The sequence below is a fragment of the Pseudophryne corroboree genome, chromosome 11, assembly GCF_028390025.1.
Source record: "Pseudophryne corroboree isolate aPseCor3 chromosome 11, aPseCor3.hap2, whole genome shotgun sequence".
In the NCBI taxonomy this organism is placed as follows: Eukaryota; Metazoa; Chordata; class Amphibia; order Anura; family Myobatrachidae; genus Pseudophryne; species Pseudophryne corroboree.
The window spans coordinates 215,652,479-215,678,308 of NC_086454.1; the positions used below are offsets into that span (position 1 = coordinate 215,652,479).

At 47.4% G+C, this 25,830-nt stretch overlaps 1 non-coding gene and 1 pseudogene across 1 annotated transcript; both read right to left on the bottom strand.

Moving 5' to 3' along the window:
• Positions 1 to 4,028: 4,028 nt before the first annotated feature.
• On the bottom strand, positions 4,029 to 4,191 carry LOC134970536 (U1 spliceosomal RNA). Its single transcript, XR_010189840.1, has one exon. It is a non-coding gene; the product is annotated as a U1 spliceosomal RNA (small nuclear RNA).
• A 152-nt stretch (positions 4,192 to 4,343) lies between these two features.
• Positions 4,344 to 4,498, bottom strand: LOC134971018 (U1 spliceosomal RNA; annotated as a pseudogene).
• Positions 4,499 to 25,830: the final 21,332 nt, after the last annotated feature.

The following is a 25,830-nucleotide window of genomic DNA, read 5'->3' on the forward strand; positions in this document are numbered from 1 at the left end:
GGGTTCAGTTCCTCGGGATCCGGACCCCCCCAACTTCACCCATTTTACACGGTTCCGAGGCAGCCTCAGATCTTCCCGCCTTGCTCGGTTAACCCGAGCGCGCCCGAACGTCATCACCCCGTTGTCGGATTCTCGCGAGATTCGTATTCTATATTTAAGAGCAGTGCGTCGCCGCTATTTTCACTCGTGCATTGGAGATGATAGCGAGAGGACGTGCAGCGTTCTCTCAGTTTCTGTGTTCAGTATGCTGCAAATATCTGCTCAGTGTGCTGCAAATATCTGTGCTCAGTGTGCTTGCAAATATCTGTGCTCAGTGTGCTAAAAATATCTACGTTCTCTGCCTGAAAAACGCTCCATAACTGTGCTACATTGTAGTATATAGTAGGAGGACAGTGCAGAATGTTGCTGTGACCACCAGTATATATATAGCAGTATGGTACAGTAGTCCACTGCTCTACCTACCTCTATGTCATCAAGTATACTATGCATCCATACCTGTGCTGCATTTTAGTTGTGTGCAGTATATAGTAGGAGGGTACAATGTAGAATGTTGCTGTGACCACCAGTATATATATAGCAGTACGGTACATTAGTCCACTGCTCTACCTACCTCTGTGTTGTCAAGTATACTATGCATCCATACCTGTGCTGCATTTTAGTTGTGCACAGTATATAGTAGGAGGGGACAGTGCAGAATGTTGCTGTGACCACCAGTATATATATAGCAGAACGGTACAGTAGTCAACTGCACTATCTACCTCTGTGTCGTCAAGTATACTACAAAAGTTCAGTAAAATGACCCAAAAATCAAAATTAAAAGCATCTGATGAGAAGCGTAAACTTGCCAATATGCCATTTACAACACGGAGTGGCAAGGAACGGCTGAGGCCCTGGCCAATGTTCATGGCTAGTGGTTCAGATTCACATGAGGATGGAAGCACTCATCCTCTTGCTAGAAAACTGCAGTGCCACTCCTAGATTGGCCAGGTGTTTGTGTCGGCCACTTGGGTCGCTTAACTTAGTCACACAGCTATCTCATTGCACCTCTTTTTTTCTTTGCATCATGTGCTGTTTGGGGACTATTTTTTCAAGTGCCATCCTGTCTGACACGGCAGTGCCACTCCTAGATGGGCCAGGTGTTTGTGTCGGCCACTTGGGTCGCTTAGCTTAGTCACACAGCTACCTCATTGCACCTCTTTTTTTCTTTGCATCATGTGCTGTTTGGGGAATATTTTTTTAAGTGCCATCCTGTGTGACACTGCAGTGCCACTCCTAGATGGGCCAGGTGTTTGTGTTGGCCATTTGTGTCGCTTAGCTTAGTCACACAGTTACATCATTGCCCCTCTTTTTTTTATTTGCATCATGTTCTGTTTGGGGACTATTTTTTTAAGTGCCATCCTATCTGACACTGCAGTGCCACTCCTAGATGGGCCAGGTGTTTGTGTCGGCCACTTGGGTCGCTTAGCTTAGTCACACAGCTACCTCATTGCACCTCTTTTTTTCTTTGCATAATGTGCTGTTTGAGGACTATTTTTTAAATCTGCCATCCTGTCTGACACTGCAGTGCCACTCCTAGATGGGCCAGGTGTTTGTGTCGGCCACTTGGGTCACTTAGCTTAGCCATCCAGCGACCTCGGTGCAAATTTTAGGACTAAAAAAAATATTGTGAGGTGTTCAGAATAGACTGGAAATTAGTGGAAATTATGGTTATTGAGGTTGATAATACTATGGGATCAAAATGACCCCCAAATTATATGATTTAAACTGTTTTTGAGGGGTTTATGGAAAAACACACCCAAATCCAAAACACACCCGAATCCGACAAAAAAATTTCAGGGAGGTTTTGCCAAAACGCGTCCAAATCCAAAACACGGCCGTGGAACCGAATCCAAAACCAAAACACAAAACCCGAAAATTTTCCGGTGCACATCACTTATATAAGGTAGAGAGGAGCGGGTTTGGTTCCCCGAGTACCGAATTCCCTCCGAATTCCACGTGGTTTACACGGGTCCGAGGCATGCTCGGAAAATCTGAACGAGGGAAAATGTCATCATCCCGCTGTCAGATTCTCGCGAGATTCAGATTCCATATAAAGAGCCGCGCGTCGCCGCCATTTTTACTCGTGCATTGAAGAGAGAGCGGAGAGGACGTGGCTACGTTCTCTCAGTGGAAATCTCAATATCAGTGCTCAGTATCAGTGCTTACTTATTGCTGCTCAGTAATGCTAGTAGTGTGTCTCTCCTGCTCAGTGTCAGTGCTCAGTAGTATCCTCATCAGTGCTCAGTATCACTGCTCATTGTCTTGTGCTGCATTGTGGTGCTCAGCATACTACAGTACATTACTAATAGTCCAGTGCTGCATCTTGCTGCTCAGTGTCAGTTCTAGTATCCTCATCAGTGCTCAGTATCACTGCTCATTGCATTGTGGTGTTCAGTATACTACAGTAACATAGTACTATAGTAACATAAAGTAACATAGTATTTGAGGTTGAATAGGGGCAAATTGCCCATCGTGTTCAACCTGTTTTAAGTTGTGATGATTATACATACTTGCTGAATAATGTTTTATGACTAGTTAGCTACTATAACTCATGTTACCCCCGGATTAACCATGTTGATATTTTAAGTATTATAATATTGGATAGCTTTTTCATTCAGAAATGTATCCATTCCTTTTTTAAATCCAATTACAGAGTCCGCCATTACCACCTTCCCTGGCAGGGAATTCCACATCCTGATTGCCCTAACAGTGAAGAACCCTTTCCTCCATTGCTTTCGGAACTTTCTCTCCTCCAGTCGCAGCGAGTGCCCACATGTCCTAAACTGTGTGCTTTTAATAAATAATTCCTCTGATAACTCTTTGTTATGTATCTTTACATATTTGAAGATATTAATAATATCTCCTCTTAGGCGCCTCTTTTCTAGTGTATACATATTCAGCCTAGTAAGTCTTTTCTTATAGTCCAGTCCTTCTAGGCCTTTAATCAATTTAGCCTTCAGGATCTCCTGCACTTACATGAGCAGCAGAGTGGTGCAATGGAAGCATGCTGGGCCCAAAACCCTGAGATCGATTGATCAAAACCGTCCTCTGCTATGTGCATTTTTTTTTTTTAATAATTAAAGTAATCAAAAACTAGGATTGATATTTTGGCTCTTTTATTTTTACTTAAAGAACAATAACTTTTACCATTTTAATTTGTTTTAATAGTATATTGACAGCATTGTTTTCTTTCAAAAATCCACTTAATTTTCTTTACCCTATTACTGGAATGGTAATTGACAAAAACAAACTACATTGTCACCAGAAGAGCAATGCAAAATGTACAAGTGATACATACCTCCCAACATGACCCTTTCCAGGAGGGACACAATGCTCTGCTTCTGGACTTCCCTCTTAATGTATGATTGCAGGCACCTGTGATGAACAGGTTAAGAAATAACAAAGGTGTTTAAGCACAGGTGATGTAAATTTTAAATTAAGAGGGAAGTCCAGGAGCAGAGCATTCTGTCCCTCCTAGAGAGGGTGATGTTGGGAGGTACGGTGATATATTATAATCATCTTCCACCTTGAATTTCAATGATGCATTGGGACAACGATTTTGTGAGAAACATCTTCACCCTTAAAGAAATATTTTCTTAATTCCTTACCTGTGTGCTGATTAGATATCACCTTATTTTCACATTAAACAGACTTCCACATGAGAAAGCAGCAAGGATGCAGTGACGTTTATGTTTCCTGGTGTCAACCTGTATTATTTCAGTAGACATTGAAATGAGGATGCATCTTGCTGCCTTTCCAATGAAGCAAGTTAATTCAGTAATAGGTGAAAAACCATCCCTACAAAGGTGTTAATCAGAGATTTGGCTTTGTGGACACTTTTCAGAGAGCAAATTTGTTAGCATAAAAAGTCAGGATAGTGCGCAAGGGCATAGAAGGGAGGGGCTCAAGAAAAGAGAAGTGGAAACAGACAGCAAACTAGGCTGGAGAGAGACCTGAGACAAAGAGATCTGAATTATACCAGAGCCAACCAGAGGAAAGCACAAATGCAGTCCCCCACTACCACAAATTATGCAATCAAGTTTCCCACATTTGGGGAAATCGCAGGGGCAACACACCCAGAGTGCAATGGGTGAGCCTTGCCCTGGGAGAAGCACCTTCATGATCATAGTATCTCACCAGGCAGGTAAGTAGGAGTTGGGCTAGAGCTGGGGAGGGTCACTGCTCGGGCACCCCCCTGTCAAGTGAAGGAGATCCAACTGAGGCAGCACAAGGAAACTCTCAAAAGAAGAACAAGGCTAGAGGAAGATCTGAGACAAAGAGATCTGACTTTTACCAGAGCTTAGCAGAGGAAAGCCCAAACACAGTCCTCCACTACCACAGTCGAGATTCCCACATTTAGGGAAATCACAGGGGTCAGCATACCCAGAAAGCAATGAATGAACCTCACCCGGGGAGAACAATCTTCATAACCATGGTATCTCCTATGCAAAATAACTATGATTTGAGATAGGGCTGGGGAGGGCCGCTGCTCAGGCACACCTCCGTCAAGTAAAGGAGATTCAACTAAGGCAGCACAAGGGAACTCTCATCTGGGGACAACAACTGCAGGGAGAACACATATTTTCAGATGAACGTAGGAGGGCAGAAGGCTGCCTAATACTGAAGCACCCCCAAACAACAAACCAAATGCAACAACTAGTGCAAGCATTCCTGGGGGAAGGCCTGCAGCAGATGGATTTGCATATGGTGATGTCATCCAAGCAGTGGGCATAGTTGGCTGCAACCCTTGTCTGCATATGAAAAGAGAAAAGGGTCATGCAGGGCATGGTGGCCTTTGTGGGGTTGCGCTTGGATGACCCCCTAGATCGCTTTATACACCCCCACCCCCCATCAGTGTGGGGCTCATGTTGGCCATGCCCCAGCCCATGAAGCATTCAAGCTGATATCTTGCAGCAGCTGGACCCTGTAACAGCTCCAGAGTTGCTCTACAAGACAAGTAAAAAGGGTGTTAGCCCTGCAGCACCACCTGTAGTTTGCATACACACATAATGTGTTGAAACGCACAAAGTAAGCAGACGGGAGAAGAAATAAGGATGGTACACAGAAGCTAAAAAAAAAAAGAAGGCTCAAGAAAAGAGACCCGAGACAAAGAGATCTGACTTACAGATATGTCCTGATATATCGTTGCTGCGTACCGCATAGCGGGCGCCATGCAACTCGGGCCAGCTCCTTGCGCTATAACTCCCGTTATTAGTTGCGTTGTAAATGTGACGCCACGTTATAATTGTAACGTTCATTCTGCTTTCTGTCCACCAGATGTTGCTTTTCCTAAACTCTACAGCGCATGCCTCAAATAGCCTTCATAGCGCCGCCTGCTGATTGGCTGACATTTATTGTGACAATGACGAACCATTAATCACTTCCCTTTATATGGGAATTATTTCGGACTAGCTTTGTGTTTCAGTCACTACCAGATGGTCTCCAGCCACACTGCTGCTCGATCACGCTAGCTATGGATATTGTCGTTACAGTGTGTACATTTTCCGAGTAGCTTATTTCGGACTTTTTTTTTTTTAAGCACTCAGGTATAACACATGACATATAAACCCGGAGGGCCCACCTCTGCCATGGTTCGCTGTGGCCTAACTAGAACAGCGGCTGCCTGCAATGCTTGAAGACCCGGGTTCGGTACAGAGTTTGGCATCTGTTAATTATTTTATTTTTATTTTTTTATTCTTTTTTAATACAATAAAGTTATTTGTGTTTTAAGTTTCTACTTCTCGTTATATAAAAAAAAGTCTGCTTCTACTAAATACAAGGCCACGCTGCAGCCCTGTTCATGCTATTCATCTAGTCGTTACGTTCTGTACAAACTGATGGATAATATTAGCATAAGCAGAAATCCTATTTCGGAGTAGCTGTGTGTCTCTGCTGTTTCAAATGGGCAGAAATATTGAATGCAAAGTGCAACTGGGTACCTACAGTATCTCATGAGTGCACAGTATGACTACCAGATGGTCTACAGGCACACTGCCGCCCGATCGCGCTAGCTATAGATATTGTCGTTACTGTGTGTATGTACAATTTGCAGGATGACATTAGCGTCAGCAGCTACCTTTTTTTTTTTTTTAAAGCACAAAGATACAACACATGACATATAAACCCGGAGGGCCCACCTCTACCATGGTTGGCTGTGGCCTATCTAGAACAGCGGCCGCCTGCAATGCTTGAAGACTTGGGTTTGATACAGAGTTCGGCACCTGTTTATTATTTTATTTTTATTTTTTTATTCTTTTTTAATACAATAAAGTTATTTGTGTTTTAAGTGTCTACTTCTCGTTATATAAAAAAAAGTCTGCTTCTACTAAATACAAGGCCACGCTGCAGCCCTGTCCACGCTATTCATCTAGTTGTTATGTTCTGTACAAACTAGAGATGTGCACCGGGAATTTTTCGGGTTTTGTGTTTTGGTTTTGGGTTCGGTTCCGCGGCCGTGTTTTGGGTTCGAACGCGTTTTGGCAAAACCTCACCGAATATTTTTTGTCGGATTCGGGTGTGTTTTGGATTCGGGTGTTTTTTTCAAAAAACCTAAAAAACAGCTTAAATCATTGAATTTGGGGGTCATTTTGATCCCATAGTATTATCAACCTCAATAACCATAATTTACACTTAGTTACAGTCTATTCTAAATACCTCACACCTCACAATATTATTTTTAGTCCTAAAATTTGCACCGAGGTCGCTGGATGACTAAGATAAGCGACCCAAGTGGCCGACACAAACACCTGGCCCATCTATGCGTGGCACTGCAGTGTTACGCAGGATGGCCCTTCCAAAAAACACTCCCCAAACAGCACATGACGCAAAGAAAAAAAGAGGCGCAATGAGGTAGCTGTGTGACTAAGCTCAGCGACCCAAGTGGCCGACACAAACACCTGGCCCATCTAGGAGTGGCACTGCAGTGTCACGCAGGATGGCCCTTCAAAAAACTACTCCACAAACAGCACATGACGCAAAGAAAAAAAGAGGCGCAATGAGGTAGCTGTGTGAGTAAGCTAAGCGACCCTAGTGGCCGACACAAACACCTGGCACATGTAGGAGTGGCACTGCAGTGTCACGCAGGATGGCCCTTCAAAAAACTACTCCCCAAACAGCACATAACGCAAAGAAAAAAAGAGGCGCAATGAGGTAGCTGTGTGAGTAAGCTAAGCGACCCTAGTGGCCGACACAAACACCTGGCCCATCTAGGAGTGGCACTGCAGTGTCACGCAGGATGGCCCTTCAAAAAACTACTCCCCAAACAGCACATGACGCAAAGAGAAAAAGAGGCGCAATGAGGTAGCTGTGTGACTAAGCTCAGCGACCCAAGTGGCCGACACAAACACCTGGCCCATCTAGGAGTGGCACTGCAGTGTCACGCAGGCTGGCCCTTCAAAAAACTACTTCCCAAACAGCACATGATGCAAAGAAAAAAAGAGGCGCAATGAGGTAGCTGTGTGAGTAAGCTAAGCGACCCTAGTGGCCGACACAAACACCTGGCCCATCTAGGAGTGGCACTGCAGTGTCACGCAGGATGGCCCTTCAAAAAACTGCTCCCCAAACAGCACATGACGCAAAGAAAAAAAGAGGCGCAATGAGGTAGCTGTGTGAGTAAGCTAAGCGACCCTAGTGGCCGACACAAACACCTGGCCCATCTAGGAGTGGCACTGCAGTGTCACGCAGGCTGGCCCTTCAAAAAACTACTCCCCAAACAGCACATGACGCAAAGAAAAAAAGAGGCGCAATGAGGTAGCTGTGTGAGTAAGCTAAGCGACCCTAGTGGCCGACACAAACACCTGGCCCATCTAGGAGTGGCACTGCAGTGTCACGCAGGCTGGCCCTTCAAAAAACTACTCCCCAAACAGCACATGACGCAAAGAAAAAAAGAGGCGCAATGAGGTAGCTGTGTGAGTAAGCTAAGCAACCCTAGTGGCCGACACAAACACCTGGCCCATCTAGGAGTGGCACTGCAGTGTCACGCAGGATGGCCCTTCAAAAAACTACTCCCCAAACAGCACATGACGCAAAGAAAAATTAAAGAAAAAAGAGGTGCAAGATGGAATTGTCCTTGGGCCCTCCCACCCACCCTTATGTTGTATAAACAGGACATGCACACTTTAACCAACCCATCATTTCAGTGACAGGGTCTGCCACACGACTGTGACTGAAATGACGGGTTGGTTTGGACCCCCACCAAAATAGAAGCAATTAATCTCTCCTTGCACAAACTGGCTCTACAGAGGCAAGATGTCCACCTCATCATCATCCTCCGATTCATCACCGTGTACATCCCCCTCCTCACAGATTATCAATTCGTCCCCACTGGAATCCACCATCTCAGCTCCCTGTGTACTTTGTGGAGGCAATTGCTGCTGGTCAATGTCTCCACGGAGGAATTGATTATAATTCATTTTAATGAACATCATCTTCTCCACATTTTCTGGAAGTAACCTCGTACGCCGATTGCTGACAAGGTGAGCGGCGGCACTAAACACTCTTTCGGAGTACACACTTGTGGGAGGGCAACTTAGGTAGAATAAAGCCAGTTTGTGCAAGGGCCTCCAAATTGCCTCTTTTTCCTGCCAGTATACGTACGGACTGTCTGACGTGCCTACTTGGATGCGGTCACTCATATAATCCTCCACCATTCTTTCAATGGTGAGAGAATCATATGCAGTGACAGTAGACGACATGTCCGTAATCGTTGGCAGGTCCTTCAGTCCGGACCAGATGTCAGCATCAGCAGTCGCTCCAGACTGCCCTGCATCACCGCCAGCGGGTGGGCTCGGAATTCTGAGCCTTTTCCTCGCACCCCCAATTGCGGGAGAATGTGAAGGAGGAGCTGTTGACCGATCAAGTTCCACTTGACTTGATAATTTTCTCACCAGCAGGTCTTTCAACCCCTGCAGACTTGTGTCTGCCGGAAAGAGAGAGACAACGTAGGTTTTAAATCTAGGATCGAGCACGGTGGCCAACATGTAGTGCTCTGATTTCAACAGATTGACCACCCGTGAATCCTGGTTAAGCGAATGAAGGGCTCCATCCACAAGTCCCACATGCCTAGCGGAATCGCTCTTTCTTAGCTCCTCCTTCAATGTCTCCAGCTTCTTCTGCAAAAGCCTGATGAGGGGAATGACCTGACTCAGGCTGGCAGTGTCTGAACTGACTTCACGTGTGGCAAGTTCAAAAGGTTGCAGAACCTTGCACAACGTTGAAATCATTCTCCACTGTGCTTGAGATAGGTGCATTCCACCTCCTATATCGTGGTCAGATGTATAGGCTTGAATGGCCTTTTTCTGCACCTCCAACCTCTGAAGCATATAGAGGGTTGAATTCCACCTCGTTACCACTTCTTGCTTCAGATGATGGCAGGGCAGGTTCAGGCGTTTTTGGTGTTGCTCCAGTCTTCTGTACGTGGTGCCTCTACGCCGAAAGTGTCCCGCAATTCTTCTGGCCACCGACAGCATCTCTTGCACGCCCCTGTCGTTTTTTAAATAATTCTGCACCACCAAATTCAAGGTATGTGCAAAACATGGGACGTGCTGGAATTTGCCCAGATATAATGCACGCACAATATTGCTGGCGTTGTCCGATGCCACAAATCCACAGGAGAGTCCAATTGGGGTAAGCCATTCTGCGATGATCTTCCTCAGTTGCCGTAAGAGGTTTTCAGCTGTGTGCGTATTCTGGAAAGCGGTGATACAAAGCGTAGCCTGCCTAGGAAAGAGTTGGCGTTTGCGAGATGCTGCTACTGGTGCCGCCGCTGCTGTTCTTGCGGCGGGAGTCAATACATCTATCCAGTGGGCTGTCACAGTCATATAGTCCTGAGTCTGCCCTGCTCCACTTGTCCACATGTCCGTGGTTAAGTGGACATTGGGTACAACTGCATTTTTTAGGACACTGGTGAGTCTTTTTCTGAGGTCTGTGTACATTTTCGGTATCGCCTGCCTAGAGAAATGGAACCTAGATGGTATTTGGTACCGGGGACACAGTACCTCAAACAAGTCTATAGTTGGCTCTGCAGTAATGATGGATACCGGAACCACGTTTCTCACCGCCCAGGATGCCAAGGCCTCAGTTATCCGCTTTGCAGCAGGAAGACTGCTGTGATATTTCATCTACCTCGCAAAGGACTGTTGGACAGTCAATTGCTTGGTGGAAGTAGTAAAAGTGGTCTTACGACTTCCCCTCTGGGATGACCATCGACTCCCAGCAGCAACAACAGCAGCGCCAGCAGCAGTAGGCGTTACACTCAAGGATGCATCGGAGGAATTCCAGGCAGGAGAGGACTCGTCAGAATTGCCAGTGACATGGCCTGCAGGACTATTGGCATTCCTGGGGAAGGAGGAAATTGACACTGAGGGAGTTGGTGGGGTGGTTTGCGTGAGCTTGGTTACAAGAGGAAGGGATTTACTGGTCAGTGGACTGCTTCCGCTGTCGCCCAAAGTTTTTGAACTTGTCACTGACTTATGATGAATGCTCTGCAGGTGACGTATAAGGGAGGATGTTCTGAGGTGGTTAACGTCCTTACCCCTACTTATTACAGCTTGACAAAGGCAACACACGGCTTGACACCTGTTTTCCGCATTTCTGTTGAAATACTTCCACACCGAAGAGCTGATTTTTTTGGTATTTTCACCAGGCATGTCAATGGCCATATTCCTCCCACGGACAACAGGTGTCTCCCCGGGTGCCTGACTTAAACAAACCACCTCACCATCAGAATCCTCCTTGTCAATTTCCTCCCCAGCGCCAGCAACACCCATATCCTCCTCATCCTGGTGTACTTCAACACTGACATCTTCAATCTGACTATCAGGAACTGGACTGCGGGTGCTCCTTCCAGCACTTGCAGGGGGCGTGCAAATGGTGGAAGGCGCATGCTCTTCACGTCCAGTGTTGGGAAGGTCAGGCATCGCAACCGAAACAATTGGACTCTCCTTGTGGATTTGTGATTTTAGAAGAACGCACAGTTCTTTGCTGTGCTTTTGCCAGCTTAAGTCTTTTCATTTTTCTAGTGAGAGGCTGAGTGCTTCCATCCTCATGTGAAGCTGAACCACTAGCCATGAACATAGGCCAGGGCCTCAGCCATTCCTTGCCACTCCGTGTGGTAAATGGCATATTGGCAAGTTTACGCTTCTCCTCCGACGATTTTATTTTAGATTTTTGCGTCCTTTTTTTACTGATATTTTGTGTTTTGGATTTTACATGCTCTGTACTATGACATTGGGCATCGGCCTTGGCAGACGATGTTAATGGAATTTCATCGTCTCGGCCATGGCTAGTGGCAGCAGCTTCAGCACGAGGTGGAAGTGGATCTTGATCTTTCCCTATTTTTGGAACCTCAACATTTTTGTTCTCGATATTTTAATAGGCACAACTAAAAGGCACCTCAGGTAAACAATGGAGATGGATGGATAGTTACTAGTATACTTATGGATGACGAGTGACTGACGACACAGAGGTAGCTACAGCCGTGGACTACCGTACTGCGTCTGCTAGTATAGAGATGATAATGATATAAAAAATATATATATATCACTACTGCAGGTATATATAATATATAATGACGGACCTGCTGGACGCTGTCAGCAGACTGCTGAACTACTAGTATGAAGAAGATAGAAAAAAAAAAAACCACCACAGGTAGGTATACAATTATGGACAAGCACTGACGACACAGAGGTAGCCACAGCCGTGGACTACCGTACTGCGTCTGCTAATATAGAGATGATAATGATATAAAAAAGATATATATATATATCACTACTGCAGGTATATATAATATATAATGACGGACCTGCTGGACGCTGTCAGCAGACTGCTGAACTACTAGTATGAAGAAGATAGGAAAAAAAAAACCACCACAGGTAGGTATACAATTATGGACGAGCACTGATGACACAGAGGTAGCCACAGCCGTGGACTACCGTACTGCGTCTGCTAATATAGAGATGATAATGATATAAAAAATATATATATATCACTAATGCAGGTATATATAATATATAATGACGGACCTGCTGGACGCTGTCAGCAGACTGCTGAACTACTAGTATGAAGAAGATAGAAAAAAAAAAACCACCACAGGTAGGTATACAATTATGGACGAGCACTGACGACACAGAGGTAGCCACAGCCGTGGACTACCATACTGCGTCTGCTAATATAGAGATGATAATGATATAAAAAATATATATATATCACTACTGCAGGTATATATAATATATAATGACGGACCTGCTGGACGCTGTCAGCAGACTGCTGAACTACTAGTATGAAGAAGATAGAAAAAAAAAACCCCACCACAGGTAGGTATACAATTATGGACGAGCACTGACGACACAGAGGTAGCCACAGCCGTGGGCTACCGTACTGCGTCTGCTAATATAGAGATGATAATGATATAAAAAATATATATATCACTACTGCAGGTATATATAATATATAATGACGGACCTGCTGTACACTGTCAGCAGACTGCTGAACTACTAGTATGAAGAAGATAGAAAAAAAAAACCCCACCACAGGTAGGTATACAATTATGGACGAGCACTGACGACACAGAGGTAGCCACAGCCGTGGACTACCGTACTGCGTCTGCTAATATAGAGTTGATAATCAAATAAAAAAATATATATATATCACTACTGCAGGTATATATAATATATAATGACCGACCTGCTGGACGCTGTCAGCAGACTGCTGAACTGCTAGTATGAAGAAGATAGAAAAAAAAAAACCACCACAGGTAGGTATACAATTATGGACGAGCACTGACGACACAGAGGTAGCTACAGCCGTGGACTACCGTACTGCGTCTGCTAATATAGAGATGATAAAGATGATAGAGATGAACAAAAAAAATATAACAGTACTGCAGGTAAATATTTATATAATATAATGAATGACGGACCTGCTGGACACTGTCAGCAGAATGCGTTTATAGAATAAAAAAAAAAAACACCACAGGAGTGTTTGTTTAACTTTTTCAGGCAGACAATATACTGGTGGTCAGTGGTCACACTGGCAGCAAAAGTGTGCACTGTACTCCTGCTATAACTGCTTCCCAGTCTCCCCCACAATTAAGCTGTGTGAGCAGCACTGGCAGTGAGCACTCAGCACAGTCAGATATAATACATACATAAATGATATATCATTATCATATTATCATGCAGCACACTGAGGCTGAGCACAGATATGGTATGTGACTGTGTATCATTTTTTTTCAGGCAGAGAACCGATTAAAATTAAACTGGTGGTCACACTATCAGCAAAACTCTGCTGCACTGTACTGAGTACTCCTCCTAATGTTCCCCAAAATTAGTAAATCAATCAACTCAAGTGTCTCTAATCTAAACGGAGAGGACGCCAGCCACGTCCTCTCCCTATCAATCTCAATGCACGTGTGAAAATGGCGGCGACGCGCGGCTCCTTATATAGAATCCGAGTCTCGCGAGAATCCGACAGCGGGATGATGACGTTCGGGCGCGCTCGGGTTAACCGAGCAAGGCGGGAGGATCCGAGCCTGCTCGGACCCGTGAAAAAAAAGCTGAAGTTCGGGCGGGTTCGGATTCAGAGGAACCGAACCCGCTCATCTCTAGTACAAACTGATGGATAATATTAGCATAAGCAGCAATCCTATTTCGGAGTAGCTTTGTGTCTCTGTTGTTTCAAATGGGCAGAAATATTGAATGCAAAGTGCAACTGGGTACCTACAGTATCTCATGAATGCACAGTATGACTACCAGATGGTCTACAGGCACACTGCCGCCCGATCACGCTAGCTATAGATACAATATTGTCGTTATGTTCTTTACAAATAGCCGGGTAGCATTAGCATAAACACTCCATGTTAACTTGCTATCAAATACTGTATGATAAAGGATGACATTATTTTCCAAATTCTGATACAGGTGCATTTGCATTGTGTTCGACCAATAGCAGGGCAGACCCACCGCCAATACACACAATGGCAATTAGCAGCATTGTCTAAGGTGTCAGCCGCTAAGAGCTCACACAAATGAGTCTTCCTTTTTGATAATTGGTATTACAGACTTGGTGGCACCGCAGACAGAGTGGCCACACACTTTATAGACACCTCATACTGTATAAAGCCACTTTGTAGACACAAGAAGCTATCCATTCTGTGATTCTGCATCTTACAGTGTAGACTTGCTACTGGATTCGTCTCTTCGGCCGTATCACCCATACAAGCCCTTGAGATATATTCTGCCGCTTCTGCTGACTTTAAAGTCAAGTTGTTGCTGTATTCTACTTTTTCTACCACAAACATTTTCTACTGAAGGATCATCTCGCTGGTATAGTAAGCACAGTAAGTACAGGTCATTTGTACATTATGCAGTATGCCACTGATGTCTGTATTTACAGTATACACTAATGCTACGTCCAGTTACATGGCAGTTACTGTAGGATCTGATTGGCTGGTACTTTGGGGAACATCTACTAAGCAGTGATAAAAGTGGAGAAGAAAGCCAGTGGAGAAGGTGCCTATGGCAACCAATCAGCTGCTCTGTATACTTTTATAGTATGCAACTTATTAATGTTACGTTAATGCTGATTGGTTGCCATGAGCAGCTTCTCCACTGGCTCACTTCACTTTTATTGCTGCTTAGCATATGTTACCCTTTATCTCCTACCACTTTATCTCCATCCAAGCAGTGGCGTAACTACTGCCCCCGCAGCCCTCGCGGTGGCTTGGGGGCGAGGGGCGCCGCCACTGATTTAGAGCAGATTGACATGCGGACGAACGTCCGCATGTCAATCTGTTGTCACTAGCCCCCCGCTGTGAAGTAGGGACACGGAGGGCACAGCGTGCGCCTCTCCGAGTCTCCGGCGTGTCGGGGGGGTGTCCTATGAAAAGGGGGCGTGGCTTCGCGGAGGACCCGCGATCGCGGGCCATGCCCCCGTTTCGTCACTGAGGGGGCATGCCCAGCGCTCTGTGAGCTGCTGGCATGCCCTCTCTCCCACTGTCTGCGCTGAATAGACGCTGTGCGCATGCGCACAGCGTCTATTCACTACTGCTCTGCTATGCAGAGCAGTGACTGTAGGAGACTCCCAACTGCCCCCCCCCCATCGCGGGACACTGCGGGAGGTATGCATATATGGCACTGGGGGGGCACTGAGGGGGCATATATGGAACAGGGGGGGGGGGGCACTGAGGGGGCATATATGGCCTGAGGGGGCATATATGGCACTGGGGTGGCACTGAGGGGCATATATGGCACTGAGGGGGCATATATGGCACTGGGGGCACTGAGGGGGCATATATGGCACTGGGGGGGCACAGAGGGGTCATATATGGCACTGAGGGGGCATATATGGCACTGGGGGGCACTGAGGGCATATATGGCACTGGGGGGCACTGAGGGGGCATAGATGGCACTGGGGGGCACTGAGGGGGCATATATGGCACTGGGGAGGCACTGAGGGGGAATATATGGCACTGAGGGGGCATATATGGCACTGGTGGGGCACTGAGGGGGCATTTATGGCACTGGGGGGGCACTGAGGGGGCATATATGGCACTGGGGGGTACTGAGGGGGCATATATGGCACTGGGGGGGCACTGAGGGGGCATATATGGCATTGGGGAGGCACTGAGCAGTGACGTGCGGTGAGGTCAATGGCTGGGGAGGCACCAAGTGAAGTGTGTGTGTGTGTGTATAGGAGGCATTCGATATCCGGGTGTCGGGATCCTGGCGCTCAGCATACTAGCGCCGGGATACCGACAACTATTCTCCCTCTTGGGGTGTCCACAACACCCATGGAGGGAGAATAAATAGCATGGCGCGTGCAGCGCACCACCTTGACCGCAGCGTGGTGAGCGTAGCGAATCTGCAAGTGACTCTATTGCGCTCATCCCACTGCTGGCATTCCGGCAGTCGGGATCCTGGCACCGGTATGCTGGGCGCCGGGATCCCAACAGCCGGGATATCATAGTACACCTGATCTCTACAGCTACTGCTATGAAATAATATAGTGCAATATCAGTGTATGAGGGGGGTATTAGGACAGGGCTGTGAGTGCTGAGAGGGGGGTATTAGGACAGGACTGTGAGTGCACAGAGGGGGTATTAGGACAGGGCTGTGAGTGCGGAGAGGGGGGTATTAGGACAGGGCTGTGAGTGCGGAGAGGGGGGTATTATGACAGGGCTGTGAGTGCAGAGGTGGGGGTATTAGGACAGGGCTGTGAGTGCAGAGAGGGGGGTATTAGGACAGGGCTGTGAGTGCAGAGAGGGGGGTATTAGGACAGGGCTGTGAGTGCAGAGAGGGGGATATGAGTGCAAATAGGGGGGTATTAGGACGGGACTGTGAGTGCAGAGGTGGGGGTATTAGGACAGGGCTGTGAGTGCAGAGAGGGGTATTATGACAGGGCTGTTAGTGCAGGGGGGTAGGGGGTTAGGACAGGGCTGTGAGTCCAGAGAGGCGGATATTAGGACAGGGCTGTAAGTGTGGAGAGGGGGTATCAGGGTATCCTGTGAGGTCAGATAGCATATTTAAATGTAACAGTGACAGGCACAACTTTTATTTTACAATAGAAGCTATTAGTACATGCATCTATACTGGGACTTGTAGTCCCACCTCCATAGTAGGTAAAATTGTGCACTTTATGTAGTACCAGCACTACCTAATGGGACTTTAGTATCAAACTCCTCTCTGTATGTGCCCATTCATTAATATATTATTACTGGTGCACAGCCAGATCCCCAGGGTCTTACCTGATGTCTGGCCGCACATCCTATTCCCCTGTAGTGTCCCTCGGTTCAGCCACAGTATCATCCTGTCACACTGAGAGGGGGAGGACCTTGCAAGATGGAGCCCGCACGGGTAGCCTGCAGTCTCTTGAAGACCAGGAAGAGTTGCTGTCCATGGCTGCGACCTCCAGCGTGGTGGGGGTGGGGGAATACCATAAGCGGTCAGCGGTGGCTGTTTTTTTGTGCTGCGGCGGGCGGGGGCGGTTCTGGTTGTCACTGCTCCGCTCTTCTCCTCTCCGTGCTGGCCAGTTTTCACTGTGCAGGAGAGGAGGAGGGCACTACTGCTCTGTGACTGACAGAGCAGACTGGGCTACAGCTGGTGGTGGCTCCCAGCAGCAGCTGTCCAATCGTGTGCCGACAGCCTGCTGGAGCCTGGCCGCTCAGATGTATTTTGAAAATATGAAGTCTGCAGCGATGTTCCATCACCAGCCGGGACCTAGCCTGTGTATCTGCCCCTGCCGCTGCGTATCGGTGATTGGACCAGCGGATCCAGCACTGGATCCGCTGTCCAATCACATTGGTCCCTGTCAACGAGGCACTTATATTAGTGCCGCTTTCTGCACTTTTTTCAATGGGCTTTTACAGCCCGGTGCTTGGCCCCGCCCCCTGCTTTATCCTCATTCACGTTGTCAACGGGAGGCACTGTTATCAGTGCCTCCTGAATTATTTAAAATGTATTAAAATGATTAGAATAATATAATGAAGATACTTATGACACAGAATGTGTCATAAGTATCTTCTTTGTATTATTTTAATCATTAATCACAGGGGAGGCACTGCCTCCCCTGCCTCCCCTGACTGCACGTCCCTGGCACTGAGGGGGCATATATGGCACTGGGGGGGCACTGAGGGGGCATATATGGCACTGTATGTGTACCTGGCACATGGGGGGCTATATTTGGCACTGGGGGCACGTGAGCACCTGGCATCGTGGGGGAATATCTTGCACTGGGGGCATATGTGGCACTGGGGGGAGAGGCTATATTTGGCACTGGGGGCATGTGAGTACCTGGCACCGTGGGGGAATATCTGGCACTGAGGACATATGTGGCACTGGGAGCACAGCCCTAGCAACAAGCACTACCCCCTAGCAATGAGCATGACACCCAGTGCATGAAACCCCTGGCAACGAGCATGACACCGAGTGCATGAAACACCTGGCAACGAGCATGACACCCTGAGCATGAAAACCCCTGGCACCGTGCATGGAACCAAGAGCATGAAACCCCTGGCAATGAGCAGGTAATTTAAAAGTAATTAGAAGCCTTAATGTAGGACTTAATGTGTAATGGGCATTACGGTGTGTGGCATAATGTATCACGGACATTGCGGTGTGTGTCAGAATGTGTCACAGGCATTACGGTGTGTGGCAAACTATATCACGGGCATTGTGGTATAATGTCTCAGGGGCATTGCAGTGTGGCATAGGTTATAACGGGCATTGCGGTATGTGTCACAGGCATTACGGTGTATGGTATACTAGATCACGGGCATTGTGGTATGTGGTATAATGTCTCAGGGTCATTGCAGTGTGTGGCATAATGTATAATGGGCATTGCGGTGTGTGGCATAATGTGTCAGGCATTACGGTGTCTGTATACTATATCACGGGCATTGTGGTATGTGGTATAATGTCTCAGGGTCATTGCAGTGTGGCATAATGTATAACGGGCATTGCGGTGTGTGTCATAATGTATCACGGACATTGCAGTGTGTGGTATACTATATCATGGGCATTGTGGTATGTGGTATAATGTCTCAGGTTCATTGCAGTGTGTGTCATAATGTATCACGGACATTGCGGTGTGTGTCATAATGTATCACGGACATTGCGGTGTGTGGTATACTATATCATGGGCATTGTGGTATGTGCTATAATGTATCAGGGGCATTGCAGTGTGTAGCATAATGTATAACGGGCATTGCGATTCCTGTCATAATGTGTCACAGACATTACGGTGTGTGGCATAATGTGTCGGGGGCATTACAGTGTGTGCATATTGTGTCATGTGCATTATTGTGTGTGGCATAATGTCTGAGGGCCTTTGCAGTATGTGGCATAATGTATACTGGGCATTACTATAAGGAGGAAAAATGACAAATAATGTAAGGGGCATGAATCAGGATTATTTTTCTTTCCTGTGGTGGCTAACGTCTGGGCATGCAGGTTGCAAAACTGGGGTATAAGGTAGTCCATTCCTGCAATGCCACGCCTCTTTATGTGAAGCCGCGCCCATTTAAACAAAACCACGCCCCTTTTTGGCGGCGCGCGCCTTCGGCGCGCACATGTTTGTCCCTTTCCTAGTGCTAATTATGGGGGGGGCGCCGAATAATTTTTTGGCTTGGGGGAGAAAAATTTCTAGTTACGCCACTGCATCCAAGGCTTAGTAAATAGACCCCTAAGCCCCCTGCTGCTACTGCACTGTATCATACTGTACCTCCCAACATAACCCTCTGCACTGGAGGGACAAAATGCTTTATTCCTGGAATAATTAAATTACCTGTGGGGCTACAGTGTACTGTAGTTATTTGAATATGAAGGTGTTTCACCAAAGGTGTTGGCTAGCATTAAGAGTGAAGTCCAGGAACACAACATTCTGTACAGTATACTGTAGAGGATACAGTGGCTGCCACCTCTAAATGTGAATCTACTGTACCTAAAAATGCTGCCTTTAATAGTAAAATAAACATGGGGGAATACTGTACAGTATATGTGTCTGGCACTTTGGGGGCATACTGTACAGTATGTGTATCTGGCACTGTGGGGGCTTTACAGTATGTGTATCTGGCACTGTGGGGGCATACTGTACATGCAGGGCTGGTTCCACACCTTGTGGCGCCCAGTGTGAAAGTTTCCACTGGCCCCTCCCCCCTCTTCTCCCCCACAGTTAGGCAAAAAACATGGGGAATGGCTTCATAGGGGAGGGGCATGGCCACAGTTATGCCCCCAGATTTGCCACAAGTAGTTGTGCCCCCAGTTTATTTTCCCCCTGTAGCTGTGCCCCCTGTAGCTGTGCCTCCTCGCTGTGCCCCCTGTTGCTTTGCCACCATTAGTTGTGCCCCCTGTTGCTTTTCCCCCAGTAGATTTGCTCCCTGTTGCTGTGCCCCAGTAGTTGTCCCCCTTGTTGCTTTGCCCACAGTAGTTGTGCCCCCTGTTGCTTTGCCCTCTGTAGCTGTGCCCCCTGTTGCTTTTCCCCCAGTAGTTGTGCCTCCTGTTGCTGTGTCCCAGTAGTTGTGCTTTGCCCCCAGTAGTTGTGCCCCCTGTTGCTGTGTCCCAGCAGTTGTGCCCCCTGTTGCTTTGCCCCCAGTAGTTGTGCCCCCTGTTGCTGTGTCCCAGTAGTTGTGCCCCCTGTTGCTTTGCCCCCAGTAGTTGTGTCCCCTGTTGCTTTTCCCCAGTACATTTGCCCCCTGTAGCTGTGCCCCTTGTGCCCCCAGTTGATTTTTCCCTGTAGCTGTTCCCCTGAAGCAGTGTCCCCAGTATGCGCCCCCTGTAGTTGTGCCCCTAGTAGTTGTGCCCCCTGTAGATGTGCCCCTAGTATGTGCCCCCTGTAGTAGTGCTCCTTGTAGCTGTGTCCCCAGTAGCTTTCCCCGCAGTTGATTTGCCCCCAGTAGCTGTTTCCCCTGTAGCAGTGCCCTCTGTAGTCAGTCAGCGATGCTGGCTGCAGTCGGCATCCACACAGCCCACGGTGCCTGCTGCAGCCAGGGAGGGGGTCAGGAGTAGCTGCTCTTGCCATGGCGGTGGCACCCTCAGGGCAGCGGCGCTCCTGGGTAAAAAGCCTACTTGCCCGTGGCAAGAGCCGCTACTGACCCCAGCAGGTCCTAAGAGCAAACCATGTGCAGGTTCGTAGGAAGACAAAATGTCCATTTTGTCCCCGAACATGCCTCTCTTCTCTCCTGTTACAGTAGCTAAGCCCCGCACTGTACTGTATGTCCGTGTATTCCTTCCTTGTACACTAGCCATGCCTATAGATGCACATCTACTGTACTGGTTCACTACGATATGCCGGCGGTCAGGCTCCCGGCGACCAGCATACCAGCACCGGGAGCCCGACCGCCGGCTTACAGACTGTGTGGCGAGCGCAAATGAGCCCCTTGCGGGCTCGCTGCACTCGCCGTGCTATGGGCACGTTGGCGCGCGTTTTATTCTCCCTCCAGGTCGGTCGTGGGCCCCCACGAGGGAGAATAAGTGTCGGTATGCCGGCTGTCGGGCTCCCGGCGCCGGTATGCTGGTCGCCGGGAGCCCGACCGCCGGCATACTGAAGACCACCTTACTGTACAGTATGTACAGTAATTTGCAGTGCCGCAAGTAGATATTTTAGCACTGTGTGCAAGAAACTGTAACACCGATTCGCAGATATCACAAGGGGCAATTGAATTGTTTTAACATCCATAATACTGTACACAGTTCTGTACTCTACTGTACAGTATATTGTAAAAAAAATTATATAATGGAGTGCCAAAAATTACAGTACAGGTCAGTATTTACTGTACATTATCTTGTCTCCCTAGTTCCTGACGTGAAACATGACAGTAAAAATCAGCAAATCTATGAGCCAGATAATTGCAAAGATGAAAAAAGAAAACAGGACAACACGACAGATCCAGGCTTGGCTTAAAGAAAGTGGTGTTGTAGTTCATTTACAGACTGGGCGCAATCATGCTTTTATGAGGATGCGCCGCAGATATAGAACTCCTTCTAAATGCACATGGTAAGTACAGTAGAAGACTGTAGATACAGTACTGTACTTTACAGATTAATTGTACAGTAGATCAGTGATGTCCGGGGAGGTCAATGGCTGGGGAGGCACTGGCTTCTCCAGTACATCCTCAGCAGCACAAGAACGCAAACCTCAGCTCACTTTTTAGGAACATCAGGTACAGTACAGTACAGTACATTAGAGTACATGGGGGTGGGCTGCTACTGATGACATTGTGTATACAGTACTGTATACTGTGATTAAAGGACAGACTCCAAAGTACTCAGACAACTCCAGGCCTACTAGCACTCTGATCAAGATCTTTTGAAGTGCCCTCCAATCTCCCCAATGTGTGAGGCGAAGGCGCACGTTGTTCTAGAAAAGTGTGCGGGGCCTCACAACTCATGTATACAGTATACAGTATTATGTTATTACATTATAAATATATACAGTATACCACATTATCACACCACCCTACACACACAATTGACAGCTTTACACATAATGAACACAGTAGTACTCTTTACAAGTAATGTCCCCAGTATAGTGCCAGTTACACGTAATGCCCCCAGTATACTGTAGTGCCAGTTACACATAATGACTCAGTATAGTGCCAGTTACACTTAATGCCACCAGTATGGTGCCAGTTACTTGTAATGCTTCCTATAGTGCCATTTACACATAATGCCTTATGTAGTGCCAGTTACACGTAATAACCCCCTGTAGTGCCAGTTACTGTACACCTAATGCCTCCTATAGTGTCAGTTACATGTACTGTTCCTTTAGCGCAAATTACAGTACATGTAATGACCACCTGGAGTGCTGCTCTTCCCACTCCCCGGTGCCGCTTGCTGTGGGGACACTGGGATAATTATAATTCGGTAATTACTGTATACTGTACAATAATTTTTGTGTATTACTGTAGGAGAGTCAAAAAGATTGTTGAAGAATTAACTTGTGCGGATGATGAGCGTACTGCTTGACAAATAAGACGCATTCTTCATTCAGAACATAATCTGGACATCTCATGTTCCAGTATCAAATGGATGCAAAGAGAAATGGGATGGAGTTATGGTCAGACAAGGTACTGTAAAATACTGTACACCAACCCTAATTTATTTAGCAATACTGTAAGTCTTTAACAATACACTGAGTGACTGCAATATCCACATTTTTATTTGCACAGGATAAATCCCATGATCAGAGATGTTAATAAAGAAAAGCGAGTTGAACAAGCTCAACGGTGGATTGACAGTGGTGAAAAATTTAATGATGTAATTTTCACAGATGAAACTTCTGTTTCTATGGAGAGGTTCTCAAGAATGTCCTTCCGCAAACGTAACTTTATATCATTGAAACCACGTGCAAAGTTTCCATTAAAAGTCCACGTATGGGGAGGTATATCTCGCATGGGTGCTGGACCTATGTGCATTTTTGAAGGTACTGTACAGTGTTAGTTCTAAACAATGCAGAACAAATAATATTTTTTCATTCCTGTATTGTAAATAACAGTATACAGTACAATACTGCAATGTGTTCTTGTTAGTGACAAACATTTCTTATCTCTGTAGGGATTATGGATAAGATCTTCTTCCAAGAACACATAGTAGATAAGTGTTTGATGCCATTTATCAGACAATACTATCCATCTAGACACAGAGTTTTCCAAGATAACGACCCTAAACATTCTGCTTCTGCAAAATTCATGGAAGAGAGAGGAATAAATTGGCAACGCACACCGCCAGAGTGAGTATTATCCTAATGTACAGTAACAGTAGCAACTAATTATTGTGCAATATGCATTTTATTATAGTTGACTTTGTATTGATTGAATTACTGTACTGCGCAGTATGCTAATGTTTTTTTTTTATGTACTATTGTATACTGTAGGTCATCGGACATGAATCCTATACAAATGGTCTGGGCACAATTGAAGAGGTTCATCAGGTGTGATGTGAAACCAAGAAATAAACAAGAACTTATGGCTGGGATAAATACATTTTGGGAAGAGATACTGACACCTGCCCAGTGTAATAATTACATAAACCATCTGGACAGAGTGTTGCCTGTCGTCATTGAACGAAATGGTCATGCCACTGCTATGTAGTTTCTCCAGCACCTCTCACTTGACTCAATGTTCCCTTCACTGTCCACCTCACAACACATCTCCCTCCCTTCAGTGTCGACATCACATAGCTCCATTTTTTTTTAAAGATCCCTCTGCCAAGTTAAGGGGGGGTTGAGGGTGCCCCAGAGATATCAGTGTACTGGGCCCCAAGATTTCTGTTGCTGGCCCTGACCCTCAGGGGCGTATCTATCCCTTGGCCAGGATGGCACTTGCCAGGGGCACCCGCAGATGTGGGACACCATCCAGCTGTGCCAACCATGGCTAAGGGATAGAGTTCTGCAGTCTCGAAAGGCGCTATGACAATCAGCGTGGGACTGACCAATTAGATGGCGAGGGAAGGATACTGAAATTGTCCTAACCCTGTTACAGTATAAAACGCCCCTCAACTGCTGTCCACTGCGTCACTCCTAGCTCTGCCCCTTTGAAATAATTCATCCCTGCCCACCGGTAGGCAGAGTTCTCAAGGCCCATACTCAGGAGTCACCACTGCTGTACATTATGTGCCCGTTGTAGAGGCAGAGCAGGGAACATCAGAGGAGGTGCCCACCACGAATTACACAGTGGGCAAGGAGATGGCTGGAGACAGCTGCACAGCCATACCTTGCAAGTTCGAGAGAGCTGTTGAATTTCAGCACTTCGAGTCAGAGCCTGCCCACTGCTGACATTGTGGTGAGCCCAAGCAGTCCGTGACAGTTAAGGTGTGTACACACGGAGCGATATAACTGAGCGATTTTGACTATATAGTCAAAATCGCTCAGAAAGTTAGTGCATATCACTCCGTGTGTACACAGGCAGCGATAGCGATGCGCGTCCCCGCCAGATTGCGATCGCTGGGAAAAATAAACTGTGCAGGCAAGTCAATTTTGACTAGCTCGCTGCAAAAGTTAGTTAAAATCGCTATGTTTTCTCCCCAGTGATTTTACCCAGCGATAGCGATCTTCAGCCACTCCCCGCCACTCATTTTGGTACCTGTGCGTGGAGGCTGAAGTAGAAGGCAGTGGCATCCGTGAACTGAAGTTAAAAAGTGAGTGCCTACTGTTCTCCTCACACTGCAGTGTCTCGTGTTCAGTCCGGGGGGGAGAGACTGCAGTGTCGTGTCTGGTCCGGGCGCTCTGTACTATCCGTCCCCTGGCCGATCTGAAATGCCCGCAGTCCAGGGGGACGGAGGGGAGGAATGGCCGCTACATAGTGTCCGGCCCGGGGAGTGTGACTGGGCTGGGGGGCCAGAGGAATGGCCGATGGAGGGGGAATAATGGGGCCGCTCTGAAGTGGAGGAGTGGCCACTCTGTAGTGTCCGGCCGGGGAAGGAGGGGGGGACGGGTCGGCGCAGCGCATATAGTGTCACAGTGGACCGTAGCTCAGGGTAGCAGCTCCTCTGGCTGACGTCCTGTGAGGGGGGGAGGGTTGCTGCTTGCTGTTATGGGAGAGCATGATCAATGGGGAGGGGGGGAGAGAAGGTGCTGCTCTGTCATTGGGGGGGGAGAGAAGGTGCAGTTCTGTCAGTGGGGGGGGGGGAGAAGGTGCTGTACTGTCATTGGGGGGGGAGAAGGTGCTGTTCTGTCAGTGGGGCGGAGAAGGTGCTGTTCTGTCAGTGGTGGGGGAGAGAAGGTGCTGTTCTGTCTGTGGGGGGGGAGAAGGTGCTGTTCTGTCAGTGGGGTGGGAGAGAAGGTGCTGTTCTGTTAGTGGGGGGGAGAGAAGGAGCAGCGGCGCACATACTGTCAGGTCAGGGGGGGTCAGCGGCGGACATACTGTCAGGTCAGGGGGGGGCGGCGGCTGGTAGCGCACATAGTGTCTCAGGTCAGGGGGGGGCCGCGGCGCATATACTGTCAGGGGGGGCTACCAGGGATGGCAAAATATGCACCCTTCCCATCCCCAGTCCTACTCTCCTCAACCTGCTCTCAGCCCGTGCTCCAACTGCCAGCAGTGTACATAGCACATAGTGGGGGGGATATTTAGAAATCATGTGCTGCTGTGCAGAGCTGTTGTTCAAAATGTGGCGGAGGAGTATGGAGTGCTGTCTGCTGTAATGTGTAAAATGGGGGGCGCTGGCTGCCGTAATGTGTAAAAAGGGGACGCTGTCTGCCGTAATGTGTAAAAAGTAGAGATGTGCACTGAAAATTTTTCGGGTTTTGGGTTTTGGTTTTGGGTTCGGTTCCGCGGCCGTGTTTTGGGTTTGAACGCGTTTTGGC